Source organism: Oncorhynchus kisutch, unplaced genomic scaffold (genome assembly GCF_002021735.2).
Source record: "Oncorhynchus kisutch isolate 150728-3 unplaced genomic scaffold, Okis_V2 scaffold2680, whole genome shotgun sequence".
Taxonomy (NCBI): domain Eukaryota; kingdom Metazoa; phylum Chordata; class Actinopteri; order Salmoniformes; family Salmonidae; genus Oncorhynchus; species Oncorhynchus kisutch.
Genome location: NW_022264625.1, coordinates 549,045 through 564,287, shown reverse-complemented (window position 1 = coordinate 564,287; position 15,243 = coordinate 549,045). Strand labels below are relative to the sequence as shown.

General features: G+C 39.4%; 1 protein-coding gene and 1 long non-coding RNA gene across 2 annotated transcripts in view; one reads left to right on the top strand and one right to left on the bottom strand.

Moving 5' to 3' along the window:
* Positions 1–15,243, bottom strand: part of LOC116370638 (NLR family CARD domain-containing protein 3-like) — a 127,196-nt gene that overhangs the window by 80,470 nt on the left and 31,483 nt on the right. The window lies entirely within an intron of this gene.
* Positions 4,477–15,243, top strand: part of LOC116370643 (uncharacterized) — a 61,698-nt gene continuing 50,931 nt past the window's right edge. Inside the window, exons 1-3 of the long non-coding RNA XR_004208780.1 lie at positions 4,477–4,572; positions 8,098–8,165; positions 9,124–9,312. This is a non-coding gene — a long non-coding RNA (uncharacterized LOC116370643). The remainder of the gene's footprint in view (positions 4,573–8,097; positions 8,166–9,123; positions 9,313–15,243) is intronic.

The window sequence follows — 15,243 nt, the reverse complement described above, 5'->3', positions numbered from 1 at the left end:
AATACTTTATTTGTACTTCTCTCCATATAGTGTTTTCTGCTCTGTCGTCTCAAAATGGATCCTGTACAAATTAACAACTTTACTTTCTGTTTCACTCAGCCATCTCACAACCCTGATTGTAAAGTGTTTTATTGGTATCTTCCACTAGATGGCAGTAAACACCTGCTGTTACTAGACTTTACAACAGTAAGTGTTTGGTTTCTTGGTCCTGGTGACTCCAGGGAAGTATGTCAGGAGGAGTGCTGATCTAGGATCAGGTCCCCCTCTCCATGTAATCTGATTCATTATGATCTAGGATCAGGTCCCTCCCTCCATGTAATCTGATTCATTATGATCTAGGATCAGGTCCCCCCGTAATCTGGTTCATTATGAACTAGGATCAGGTCTCCCTCTCCATGTAATATGATTCAATATGATTGTTTTGTCTCATGTCTCTTTATATTCATATAGCCTGGGGGTGTTGCTTATTGTATTGCTTACATCTTAATATATTGACTGTTATATCAACCCTCTATCCCAGAAACACCCAGCTATGTTCAGGATACTGATGAATGGAGGGTTTATTACTATTGTAGTACTGACTGTTATATCAACCCTCTATCCCAGAAACACCCAGCTATGTTCAGGATACTGATGAATGGAGGGTGTATTACTATTGTAGTACTGACTGTTATATCAACCCTCTTTACCAGAAACACCCAGCTATGTTCAGGATACTGATGAATGGAGGGTGTATTACTATTGTAGTACTGACTGTTATATCAACCCTCTATCCCAGAAACACCCAGCTATGTTCAGGATACTGATGAATGGAGGGTGTATTACTATTGTAGTACTGACTGTTATATCAACCCTCTATCCCAGAAACACCCAGCTATGTTCAGGATACTGATGAATGGAGGGTGTATTACTATTGTATTGCTCTTTTTATTAACTCAGCTACTGACTTGTTCTATTGTTGTTGCATTGTCAAGAGGGTAAACCTGCAAGGAAGCATTTCATTACACGGTGTCCTCCATGTATATAACACACTGTGTCCTCCATGTATATGACACACTGTGTCCTCCATGTATATAACACACTGTGTCCTCCATGTATATGACACATAAACACACTGTGTCCTGCATGTATATGACACACTGTGTCCTCCATGTATATGACACATAAACACACTGTGTCCTCCATGTATATGACACATAAACACACTGTGTCCTCCATGTATATGACACATAAACACACTTGAACTTAGAAGGGAAGGGGAGGGCAGCCAGAAAGGGAGGGAAGGAGGAGGGCAGCCAGAAAGGGAGGGAAGGGGGAGGGCAGCCAGAAAGGGAGGGAAGGGGGAGGGCAGCCAGACAGGGAGGGAAGGGGGAGGGCAGCCAGAAAGGGAGGGAGGGGGAGGGCAGCCAGAAAGGGAGGGAAGGGGAGGGCAGCCAGAAAGGGAGGGAAGGGGGAGGGCAGCCAGAAAGGGAGGGAAGGGGGAGGGCAGACAGAAAGGGAGGGAAGGGGGAGGGCAGCCAGAAAGGGGTGGAAGGGGGAGGGCAGACACCACCTGTTGGGTAAGTAACTGGTATGGTCAGATAGACTAGTGGTTAGAGTGGTGGATCAGTAACTGGTATGGTCAGATAGACTAGTGGTTAGAGTGTTGGGTCAGATAGACTAGTGGTTAGAGTGTTGGGTCAGTAACTGGTATGGTCAGGTAACCTAGTGGTTAGAGTGTTGGGTCAGTAACTGGTATGGTCAGATAGACTAGTGGTTAGAGTGACTAACCCTGTAAAACAACACATTTCAATGAACCAATCTGATGTCTGTGACAATCAAACACTTTAAAAGCGAACCAACATAAAGAAAATGACAGCATTGATGTGTTTTTATTACAACAGTTAATTTAACAATGATGTTTATAAATCTAGTTGACATTCATCCCAGGACACCTTGACTTGCATTACACTCTCACTGCAGAACAATATCCTCATGAAATCACATGACTTCTAGTTAGAGAAGAGGATTCCTGTTAACACGGCCTGCTACAAGCAGGAAACTAGTTATGGACCAACCAGAAATGTGACATGTCTGTTTGACAGGTACCCTGAATGATGCATGTGTGAACTATCTTGTCATCTCTTTGGGTAACCACATTGGAACATTCTAGTCTTGAAGGACATGAACTGGCAGAACAGGTTTCAGCAAAGAATGGAGTCATTGTTTTCAGGAAGGTGTAACCATGACGATGGGAGGGACAGGAGGCACACTAAGTGCAAAGACCTGAACTACTGTCCTACAAAGACAACAGCCACCTGAACTACTGTCCTAAAGAGACAAACAGCATCTACACAAACAGCCACCTGAACTACTGTCCTACAAAGACAAACAGCCACCTGAACTACTGTCCTACAAAGACAAACAGCCACCTGAACTACAATCCTACAAAGACAAACAGCCACCTGAACTACTGTCCTACAAAGACAAACAGCATCTACACAAACAGCCACCTGAACTACTGTCCTACAAAGACAAACAGCCACCTGAACTACTGTCCTACAAAGACAAACAGCCACCTGAACTACTGTCCTACAAAGACAAACAGCCACCTGAACTACTGTCCTACAAAGACAAACAGCATCTACACAAACAGCCACCTGAACTACTGTCCTACAAAGACAAACAGCCACCTGAACTACTGTCCTACAAAGACAAACAGCCACCTGAACTACTGTCCTACAAAGACAAACAGCCACCTGAACTACAATCCTACAAAGACAAACAGCCACCTGAACTACTGTCCTACAAAGACAAACAGCATCTACACAAACAGCCACCTGAACTACTGTCCTACAAAGACAAACAGCCACCTGAACTACTGTCCTACAAAGACAAACAGCCACCTGAACTACTGTCCTACAAAGACAAACAGCCACCTGAACTACTGTCCTACAAAGACAAACAGCATCTACACAAACAGCCACCTGAACTACTGTCCTACAAAGACAAACAGCATCTACACAAACAACCACCTGAACTACTGTCCTACAAAGACAAACAGCCACCTGAACTACTGTCCTACAAAGACAAACAGCCACCTGAACTACTGTCCTACAGAGACAAACAGCATTTACACAAACAGTGAATCTGAGAAAAATGGCTTTAACGTTAATTCCTAGTCCATGCATATCAACCATGACCACTAATCTGACCTATGACCCCTAAAATGCTGATACTACACTCTGCCTTGGTATGACCTATGACCCCTAAGTACTGATACTGCACTCTGCCTTGGTCTGACCTTAAACAGCTGTCTGGGTAATGAAACAGCAAAGTGCAGCATCTAGAAATCTAAATGTGTTGATCCAGATTTATTGTTGTTTTTCTGTTTGACGGAAACAGTTTGAGTTCTAACTACATTCCAACTGTATTTAATGGTGTTATGTAGTTGTGTTGTCATGTTGTATTGTAGTAACCCTCAACTGTATTTAATGGTGTTATGTAGTTGTGTTGTCATGTTGTATTGTAGTAACCCTCAACTGTATTTAATGGTGTTATGTAGTTGTGTTGTCATGTTGTGAATGTTGTATTGTAGCAGACCTAACCCTCAACATTTTCTGGTTATGGAGAGAGACAGAGACAAGACACAGACACAGCAATAGAATAGGATATGATAGAGAGAGACACAGCAACAGAATAGGATATGATGGAGAGAGACAGACAAGACATGGAGACAGCAACAGAATAGGATATGATGGAGAGAGACACCAGATAAGACACGGAGACAGCAACAGAATAGGATATGATAGAGAGAGACACCAGACAAGACACGGAGACAGCAACAGAATAGGATATGATAGAGAGAGACACCAGGCAAGACACGGAGACAGCAACAGTATATGATATGATGGAGAGAGACATCAGACAAGACACAGAGACAGCAACATAATAGGATATGATGGAGAGAGACACCAGACAAGACACAGAGACAGCAACAGAATAAGATATGACGGAGAGAGACACCAGACAAGACACAGAGACAGCAACAGAAGAATAGGATATGATGGAGAGAGACACCAGACAAGACACAGAGACAGCAACAGAGGAATATGATATGATGGAGAGAGACACCAAACAAGACACAGAGACAGCAACAGAAGAATAGGATATGATGGAGAGAGACACCAGACAAGACACCAGACAAGACACAGAGACAGCAACAGAATAGGATATGACGGAGAGAGACACCAGACAAGACACAGAGACAGCAACAGAAGAATAGGATATGATGGAGAGAGACACCAGACAAGACACAGAGACAGCAACAGAAGAATAGGATGTGATGGAGAGAGACACCAGACAAGACACAGAGACAGCAACAGACAACTCAGAGAAAGTGATGGAGAGAGACAGAAGAATAGAGTTCCAGACAGTTGTAGAATGTATGCCAAGGCACATTGTAAGAGCTATAAAGAGAGAGGGAGGGAGAGAGAACAGGCAGAACCTGATATGTAAATGAGCAGAGCAAATGAAACTAACTTTTGACGACCTGATGATCATCCAGACTGTGTTTCTATTGAGAGATAAAAGGTAAGACGACGATTGTTATGTGTATTCATGTAGTTGATGATATTGTAATGTGTGTCATATAGTTGATGATATTGTAATGTGTCATATAGTTGATGATATTGTTATGTGTCATATAGTTGATGATATTGTTGTGTGTCATATAGTTGATGATATTGTTGTGTGTCATATAGTTGATGATATTGTAATGTGTGTCATATAGTTGATGATATTGTTGTGTGTCATATAGTTGATGATATTGTAATGTGTCATATAGTTGATGATATTGTAATGTGTGTCATATAGTTGATGATATTGTAATGTGTCATATAGTTGATGATATTGTTGTGTGTCATATAGTTGATGATATTGTAATGTGTCATATAGTTGATGATATTTCTGGTGGACAGTGTTACAAAAAACTTTTGGGTGTCCCCATAGGAGACCCCTTTGTATAACCCTTTTTGGTACTAGGTAGAACTCTTTTGGGTTCCATGAAGAATCCTTTCGACAGAGGGTTCTACATGGAAGCCAGAAGGGTTCTACCTGGAACCCAAAATAACAGCTGGAGGACCTGTTTGGAACCCTTTATTCTAAGAGTGTACTGTATCATAGGTCTATAGACCAGGGTGATCTCCTACTGTATCATAGGTCTGTAGACCAGGGTGATCTCCTACTGTATCATAGGTATATAGACCAGGGTGATCTCCTACTGTATCATAGGTCTATAGACCAGGGTGATCTCCTACTGTATCATAGGTCTATAGACCAGGGTGATCTCCTACTGTATCATAGGTCTATAGACCAGGGTGATCTCCTACTGTATCATAGGTCTATGGACCAGGGTGATCTCCTACTGTATCATAGGTCTATAGACCAGGGTGATCTCCTACTGTATCATAGGTCTATAGACCAGGGTGATCTCCTACTGGAGCATAGGTCTACAGACCAGGGTGATCTCCTACTGTATCATAGGTCTATAGACCAGGGTGATCTCCTACTGTATCAGAGGTCTATAGACCAGGGTGATCTCCTACTGTATCATAGGTCTATAGACCAGGGTGATCTCCTACTGTATCATAGGTCTATAGACCAGGGTGATCTCCTACTGTATCATAGGTCTATAGACCAGGGTGATCTCCTACTGTATCATAGGTCTATAGACCAGGGTGATCTCCTACTGTATCATAGGTCTATAGACCAGGGTGATCTCCTACTGTATCATAGGTCTATAGACCAGGGTGATCTCCTACTGTATCATAGGTCTATAGACCAGGGTGATCTCCTACTGTATCATAGGTCTATAGACCAGGGTGATCTCCTACTGTATCATAGGTCTATAGACCAGGGTGATCTCCTACTGTATCATAGGTCTATAGACCAGGGTGATCTCCTACTGTATCATAGGTCTATAGACCAGGGTGATCTCCTACTGTATCATAGGTCTATAGACCAGGGTGATCTCCTACTGTATCATAGGTCTATAGACCAGGGTGATCTCCTACTGTATCATAGGTCTATAGACCAGGGTGATCTCCTACTGTATCATAGGTCTATAGACCAGGGTGATCTCCTACTGTATCATAGGTCTATAGACCAGGGTGATCTCCTACTGTATCATAGGTCTATAGACCAGGGTGATCTCCTGAGAATGAGTGAGAATCCTGCCAGGGATTATTGTAAAGTGTGTAGAGAAATTCAATGTATGGTGTAATGTTAGTATAGTGAATGACAGTATAACACTCCTAACAGTAGATAAATTAAATGTCTGGTGTAATGTTAGTATAGTGAATGGAAGTAAAACACTCCTAACAGTCTACTTCTACTGAGACAGGTTGGTGTCAGTTTAATCATACAACATGGAGCTGACTGGACGTGGTCAAGTCAAATTCAATATATCAACATTCATATATTATAGTTCTACATTTAACATTTCATATGATAATGTAATTGTATCATAGTTCCTCTATAGTGTAGTGACCCTCTACATTTCATATGATAATGTAATTATATCATAGGTCCTCTACATTTCATATGATAATGTAATTGTATCATAGTTCCTCTATAGTGTAGTGACCCTCTACATTTCATATGATAATGTAATTGTATCATAGTTCCTCTATAGTGTAGTGACCCTCTACATTTCATATGATAATGTAATTATATCATAGTTCCACTATAGTGTAGTGACCCTCTACATTTCATATGATAATGTAATTATATCATAGTTCCACTATAGTGTAGTGACCCTCTACATTTCATATGATAATGTAATTGTATCATAGTTCCTCTATAGTGTAGTGACCCTCTACATTTCATATGATAATGTAATTGTATCATAGTTCCACTATAGTGTAGTGACCCTCTACATTTCATATGATAATGTAATTATATCATAGTTCCACTATAGTGTAGTGACCCTCTACATTTCATATGATAATGTAATTGTATCATAGTTCCTCTATAGTGTAGTGACCCTCTACATTTCATATGATAATGTAATTATATCATAGTTCCACTATAGTGTAGTGACCCTCTACATTTCATATGATAATGTAATTGTATCATAGTTCCTCTATAGTGTAGTGACCCTCTACATTTCATATGATAATGTAATTGTATCATAGTTCCACTATAGTGTAGTGACCCTCTACATTTCATATGATAATGTAATTGTATCATAGTTCCTCTATAGTGTAGTGACCCTCTACATTTCATATGATAATGTAATTGTATCATAGTTCCACTATAGTGTAGTGACCCTCTACATTTCATATGATAATGTAATTGTATCATAGTTCCACTATAGTGTAGTGACCCTCTACATTTCATATGATAATGTAATTGTATCATAGTTCCTCTATAGTGTAGTGACCCTCTACATTTCATATGATAATGTAATTGTATCATAGTTCCACTATAGTGTAGTGACCCTCTACATTTCATATGATAATGTAATTGTATCATAGTTCCTCTATAGTGTAGTGATGGTGCTGCTAGTGAAAGAAAACATTAAGAGACAGAATACAAGCAGTGGAGTTTGCACAAAGTTTACGTACAACAATATATTGAACTAGGTAGACTGAGCATAGAGCTAAAGGCTATAACCACAGGGAAGAAACTATTCAGATTGGGGTCTATAACATCCAATCACTTAAGTTTACAGCAGCTGACAGTTGCAATTTCATTGCTAATAACTCAAACTTCCTTTTTCAGATAAAGACATCATCTCTGTACAGATGTAGGATCTGAATTTGATCACCCTGTTGCGGGAAAACTAAAACTTGCAGTGTATTTGATGTTTTAAAAGGCTTCTGAAGTTTGTAATTTCCACTTTCCACTTTAAAATGTTAATTATAATCCACATCATTTTTCTGCTTCAGTAAACTGTCTCAAATTAAGATCCTACATCTGTAGCAAAATAACTGTCTTTCATGTGTATGACTCTATCAGGATATATATACCTCTCTCTAATGTATATGACTAAAACACCTGTCTTCCATGTGTTCTCCTTTGACCATTTGACATCTTGTATTTACTGTTGTTTAGGCTGGTTGAATGAGTTGTCTATGAAAGCTACTTCATCTGTAAGAAAACAGGCGGCTGCACCAGTGACTGTAAGTTATGTGATTTCCTCATATGAAATTAAAAGTATGTTTGTAGCCTACGCAGTTACAAAATGGCTGTTGAAACTGTGACACATATTTCTCAGTACATTAGAAGTCAGATAAATGTGTTGAGACGTAGGAAAGATAGGCAAACTCTCGTTGGTCTTGGCTTTCTACACACTATTATAAGGTTAGTCGATGTCAGACATTCAATAGTCAGAGTAGGTTTGAGCTATGATCACTTATCATGCTGACAAACCTGATGGTCTCTGTGAACTGATCTGAACAGGTTTAGACTGGTCATCTATGATATGTAGGTTATAGACAGTACATTCTCTGTCCTGCTACTGGAAGGACTATAACATTATGTGAACTGACCTGAACAGGTTTAGGCTGGTCATCTATGATATGTAGGTTATAGCTGAGGTAGACCTTGATCTGCATATCACTAACAAACTACTATTATACATTATAACCTAGTCTACTTTACATAATATAACATCTACATATCACTAACAACCCACTACTATACATTATAACCTAGTCTACTTTACATAATATAACATATCACTAACAACCCACTACTATACATTATAACCTAGTCTACTTTACATAATATAACATCTACATATCACTAACAACCCACTACTATACATTATAACCTAGTCTACTTTACATAATATAACATCAATTACTTGATGCAAAAAAACTTTTTTGAATGGATCAATGATTTCCCCCTCAGATCAATCATGTCCGTTTTAGCCCTTCTGTCTGTATTCTCAGATACATTTAGAAAATAACAGACTGAAAGACAATAAATAGCCACTTTTGATTAATACAAATAAGTGTGAGACATGGCCTTGTGTTGTTGTACTGTCTATAACTACCTTAACAAACAGTGACTTATTATTATTATCGTTATTATTATTACTGTTAACCACAATCAACATTTTGGATCTCTGTTTAGGGGTCAATGCTCTAAAATGAGTGTCTCTGGGGAGAGAAGGGAGGGGGGCCCTGCCTCTAAAATGAGTCTCTCTGGGGAGAGAAGGGAGGGGGGCCCTGCCTCTAAAATGAGTCTCTCTGGGGAGAGAAGGGAGGGGGGCCCTGCCTCTAAAATGAGTCTCTCTGGGGAACATGACACCAAAGCTAAGAGGTGAGATGACAATTTTTGATATCATTATTATGAGTTTATTTCCAAAATGTTCACATTTGTTTTTTAATCAGAAATGGTTGCTTATGGGTACCTTCAATATTACTGTTCTCAGATTTTTAACTAATAGATTTTAGATGGGTATATATATATATATACACGTAGCTATCTTAATTAAGATGAAAGCACTTACTGTAAATCACTCTGGATAAGAGCATCTGCTAAATCAGGGGTTCTCAATCCGGGGTCTGTGGAGGTACTGCAGGGGTTCTCAATCCGGGGTCTGTGGAGGTACTGCAGGCGTTCTCAATCCGGGGTCTGTGGAGGTACTGCAGGGGTTCTCAATCCGGGGTCTGTGGAGGTACTGCAGGGGTTCTCAATCTGGGGTCTGTGGAGGTACTGCAGGGGTTCTCAATCCGGGGTCTGTGGAGGTACTGCAGGGGTTCTCAATCCGGGTTCTGCACATTGACTCAGTACTGGTTCTCCTTATAGCCTCATTATTACCTCAACTACCTGGTACCCTGCACATTGACTCAGTACTGGTACTCCTTATAGTCTCATTATTAACTCAACTACCTGGTACCCTGCACATTGACTCAGTACTGGTACTCCTTATAGCCTCATTATTACCTCAACTACCTGGTACCCTGCACATTGACTCAGTACTGGTTGTCCTTATAGTCTCATTATTTTTATTTTGTGTTACTATTTCCAAGGTTTAAGGGCAACGTAGCACGTTTGGTGAACAGGGCAGAGTCCCATATCATCAGGCAAACCAGTAGAAACTGGATCAGCAGCACAACAAGGTATCACGTCCGGATCATGTATCAATACTGACAGAAAGAAAGGGACCACTGCTCTCAGATCAGCTTTCTCCATTCAAATATTTCCTTAACATTATAATTATGTCACAATACTGACCACAGATCAGCTTCTATTAGCACATATGGCTGCAGGTATTGAGGAGGCTTATTCTAATTCTTACCCAATAAAAAAGCACTACATTCCAGATTTGACACATCATTGTGTTCATGTTAGGATAGACATCATTAAATATATTGAGACAAATTACAGACAGAGCCAACAAGTAGCAAAATAGAACTCCATATATTGAACAATATGATTGAAATAGGCCTAAAGCCAACAGTTCATAGTTTAATGCAGTCATCTCGGTTTTCATTTGAAGCAAATTTGTAGAAGTCCCTTGTTTGAATCAATTGCAAAGACATTGGCAACTTTGTTCTGAATTCATCTGCAGTCACAGAGAGACTGATAAACTATGTTATTCTATGTTTAGCAGAGATCTTCTGTGTATAAAGTCATGCGGAAGGGCAAAAAAGCATCTAACGACTCACTCAGCTGATCTACAAGTGGTGTTAGATTACTCAGCTGTTCTAGTGGTCTGAGACAGGTGTTAGATTACTCAGCTGTTCTAGTGGTCTGAGACAGGTGTTAGATTACTCAGCTGTTCTAGTGGTCTGAGACAGGTGTTAGATTACTCAGCTGTTCTAGTGGTCTGAGACAGGTGTTAGATTACTCAGCTGTTCTAGTGGTCTGAGACAGGTGTTAGATTACTCAGCTGTTCTAGTGGTCTGAGGTGTTAGATTACTCAGCTGTTCTAGTGGTCTGAGACAGGTGTTAGATTACTCAACTGTTCTAGTGGTCTGAGGCAGGTGTTAGATCACTCAGCTGATCTAGTGGTCTGAGGCAGTTGGTAGATTACGAGCATTTTCCAGTGCAAAGTTTATAACAAGAGTTTAGTTAAACAGCACTGAGATGTAATGATGCTCCTACAACGATTTTAATGATGTACTTGGCCTTAAAATGCTTTTGGGAAACCGGACCCTGGATAAAAACATACTAAAATATAAAATGTGTTTTATATACAGATGTCAAATTACTGTATTGAATTATTATTTTAAATATTTAAATATTGATGTCACAAGTGTATCATTTGTACAGTTCTATATTAAACATTTAGTTATTTGTTAAGTTTGACTTTGGAAAACCTAGCAGTACTACCGATTTCACTGAGAGTGAAGCAGATATACAACATTTTGCAATAAAACATTATTATTTGTCTCTCTGAAATTAAACCATCAGGTGAAAGATTTTAAACAAATACATGTCTGTAATTGAAGAAGCCCATGTCATGATTAGATAGTGAACAACCCCATGTCATGATTAGATAGTGAACAACCCCATGTCATGATTAGATAGTGAACAACCCCATGTCATGATTAGATAGTGATAAAACACCAATCTCTTTCCTAATTTCTTTAAACAATAAAAGCTCATTTATCAACATTTCTGAAAAGTGATATATAGTGTTTTGGAATGAAACTCTTCTTATGTTTCCCCATCTGAGCTCAGAGTAGATGAGAGATGTAATGTTTGTCTCTGTTGTGTTGAAGTCCAATCAAGCAGGAGAGACCAGCCTCCCCTGTTCCCAGCTGTGTGTCCCTGAAGAGTGACCGGTCTATGGATCGTCCTATAGAGTTTAGAAAGGGAGACTTTTCTACTGAACAAAGGTAAGAAGAACTCATGGGTCCTGGTCAGTGAGTTAAACAACACTGTCTCAAGTCATTTCTCCTCCCATTTTCATAGTCCTAAAAAAATATTAAACACAACATTCCCTCCCTGAATGTGTGTGTGTGTCTGAACTCCCTGGATGAGGAGATGTAATCTCTATCCTGATTGCCTAGTCACTTATACCCCTACCTACATGTGGATATTACCTCAATTACCTCAACTACCTGGTACCCTGCACATTGACTCAGTACTGGTTCTCCTTCTAGTCTCATTATTACCTCAGAAACCTGGTAACCTGCACATTGACTCAGTACTGGTACTCCTTATAGTCTCATTATTACCTCAACTACCTGGTACCCTGCACATTGACTCAGTACTGGTACTCCTTATAGCCTCATTATTACCTCAACTACCTGGTACCCTGCACATTGACTCAGTACTGGTTGTCCTTATAGTCTCATTATTTTTATTTTGTGTTACTATTTCCAAGGTTTAAGGGCAACGTAGCACGTCTGGTGAACAGGGCAGAGTCCCATATCATCAGGCAAACCAGTAGAAACTGGATCAGCAGCACAACAAGGTATCACGTCCGGATCATGTATCAATACTGACAGAAAGAAAGGGACCACTGCTCTCAGATCAGCTTTCTCCATTCAAATATTTCCTTAACATTATAATTATGTCACAATACTGACCACAGATCAGCTTATATTAGCACATATGGCTGCAGGTATTGAGGAGGATTAGTCTAATGCTTACCCAATAAAAAGCACTACATTCCAGATTTGACACATCATTGTGTTCATGTTAGGATACACATCATTAAATATATTGAGACAAATTACAGACAGAGCCAACAAGTAGCAAAATAGAACTCCATATATTGAACAATATGATTGAAATAGGCCTAAAGCCAACAGTTCATAGTTTAATGCAGTCATCTCGGTTTTCATTTGAAGCAAATTTGTAGAAGTCCCTTGTTTGAATCAATTGCAAAGACATTGGCAACTTTGTTCTGAATTCATCTGCAGTCACAGAGAGACTGATAAACTATGTTATTCTATGTTTAGCAGAGATCTTCTGTGTATAAAGTCATGCGGAAGGGCAAAAAAGCATCTAACGACTCACTCAGCTGATCTACAAGTGGTGTTAGATTACTCAGCTGTTCTAGTGGTCTGAGACAGGTGTTAGATTACTCAGCTGTTCTAGTGGTCTGAGACAGGTGTTAGATTACTCAGCTGTTCTAGTGGTCTGAGACAGGTGTTAGATTACTCAGCTGTTCTAGTGGTCTGAGGCAGGTGTTAGATTACTCAGCTGTTCTAGTGGTCTGAGACAGGTGTTATGTTACTCAGCTGTTCTAGTGGTCTGAGACAGGTGTTAGATTACTCAGCTGTTCTAGTGGTCTGAGACAGGTGTTAGATTACTCAGCTGTTCTAGTGGTCTGAGGCAGGTGTTACCTTACTCAGCTGATCTAGTGGTCTGAGACAGGTGTTAGATTACTCAGCTGTTCTAGTGGTCTGAGGTGTTAGATTACTCAGCTGTTCTAGTGGTCTGAGGTGTTAGATTACTCAGCTGTTCTAGTGGTCTGAGGTGTTAGATTACTCAGCTGTTCTAGTGGTCTGAGACAGGTGTTAGATTACTCAGCTGTTCTAGTGGTCTGAGGTGTTAGATTACTCAGCTGTTCTAGTGGTCTGAGGTGTTAGATTACTCAGCTGTTCTAGTGGTCTGAGGCAGGTGGTAGATTACGAGCGTTTTCAAGTGAAATGGTAATAACAATGGTTTTTGAAACAGCTCAGAGATTTAATAATTATCCTGCAACGATTCTAATGATGAACTTGGCCTTAATTAAAATGCTTTTGGGAAACTGGACCCTGGATAAAAACATCTGCTAAATGACTAGAATATAAAATGTGTTTTATATACAGATCTCATATTACTGTATTGAATTATTATTTAAAAAAATGTAAATATTGATGTCACAAGTGTACAGTTCTTTATTAAAAATGTAGTTATTTGTGACATTTGAATATTGCTTTCTCTGAGATTGAGGCAGATATATATTATTACTGTGTAAAACCTAGCAGTACTACTGATTTCTCTGAGAGTGAGACAGATATATATTATTACTGTGTAAAACCTAGCAGTACTACTGATTTCTCTGAGAGTGAGGCAGATATATATTATTACTGTGTAAAACCTAGCAGTACTACTGATTTCTCTGAGAGTGAGACAGATATATATTATTACTGTGTAAAACCTAGCAGATATATATTATTACTGTGTAAAACCTAGCAGTACTACTGATTTCTCTGAGAGTGGGGCAGATATATATTATTACTGTGTAAAAACCTAGCAGTACTACTGATTTCTCTGAGAGTGAGGCAGATATAGTGTATTACTGTGTAAAACCTAGCAGTACTACTGATTTCTCTGAGAGTGAGGCAGATATAGTGTATTACTGTGTAAAACCTAGCAGAACTACTGATTTCTCTGAGAGTGAGGCAGATATAAATTATTACTGTGTTATACCTAGCAGTACTACTGATTTCTCTGAGAGTGAGGCAGATATATATTATTACTGTGTAAAACCTAGCAGTACTACTGATTTCTCTGAGAGTGAGGCAGATATAGCATTTGGAGAAAAAAATATATATATATTTGTCTCTCTGAAATGAAAACATCAAGTGATAGTGTCACGGCTGTTTGTAGAGTAGGACCAACGATATGTTGAGTTCCACATTATTTATTAGAAATGAGTGAAAACAACAAACGAACCGGGACTACAGCAGAGCACATGCACTAACTCAAAATACAATGTCTCACAAACACAGGTGAGAACAAACACTACTTAAATATGATCCCCAATTAGAGACAACGATTACCAGCTGCCTCTAATTGGGAATCATACAAAACACCAACATAGAAAAATAAACTAGAACACAACATAGACATAGAAATACTAGATCACCCCCTCTATTCACACCCTGAAACAATGGCTCTCTATGGTCAGGGCATGACAGATAGGTTTTAAACAAGTACATGTCTGTCATTGAACAACCCCATGGCAATCTCTTTCATAATTTCTTTAAATTATAAAAGCTAATTTACCAACATTTCTGAAAATGGCTACATATCGTTTTGGAATGAAGCTCTTCTTATGTTTCCCCATCTGAGCTCAGAGTAGATGAGAGATGTAATGTTTGTCTCTGTTGTGTTGAAGTCCAATCAAGCAGGAGAGACCAGCCTCCCCTGTTCCCAGCTGTGTGTCCATGAAGAGTGACTGGTCTATGAATCAACCTATATCCTTTAGAGAGGGAGACTTTTCTACTGAACAAAGGTAAGAAGAACTCATGGGTCCTGGTCAGTGAGTTAAACAACACTGTCTCTAGTCATTTCTCCTCT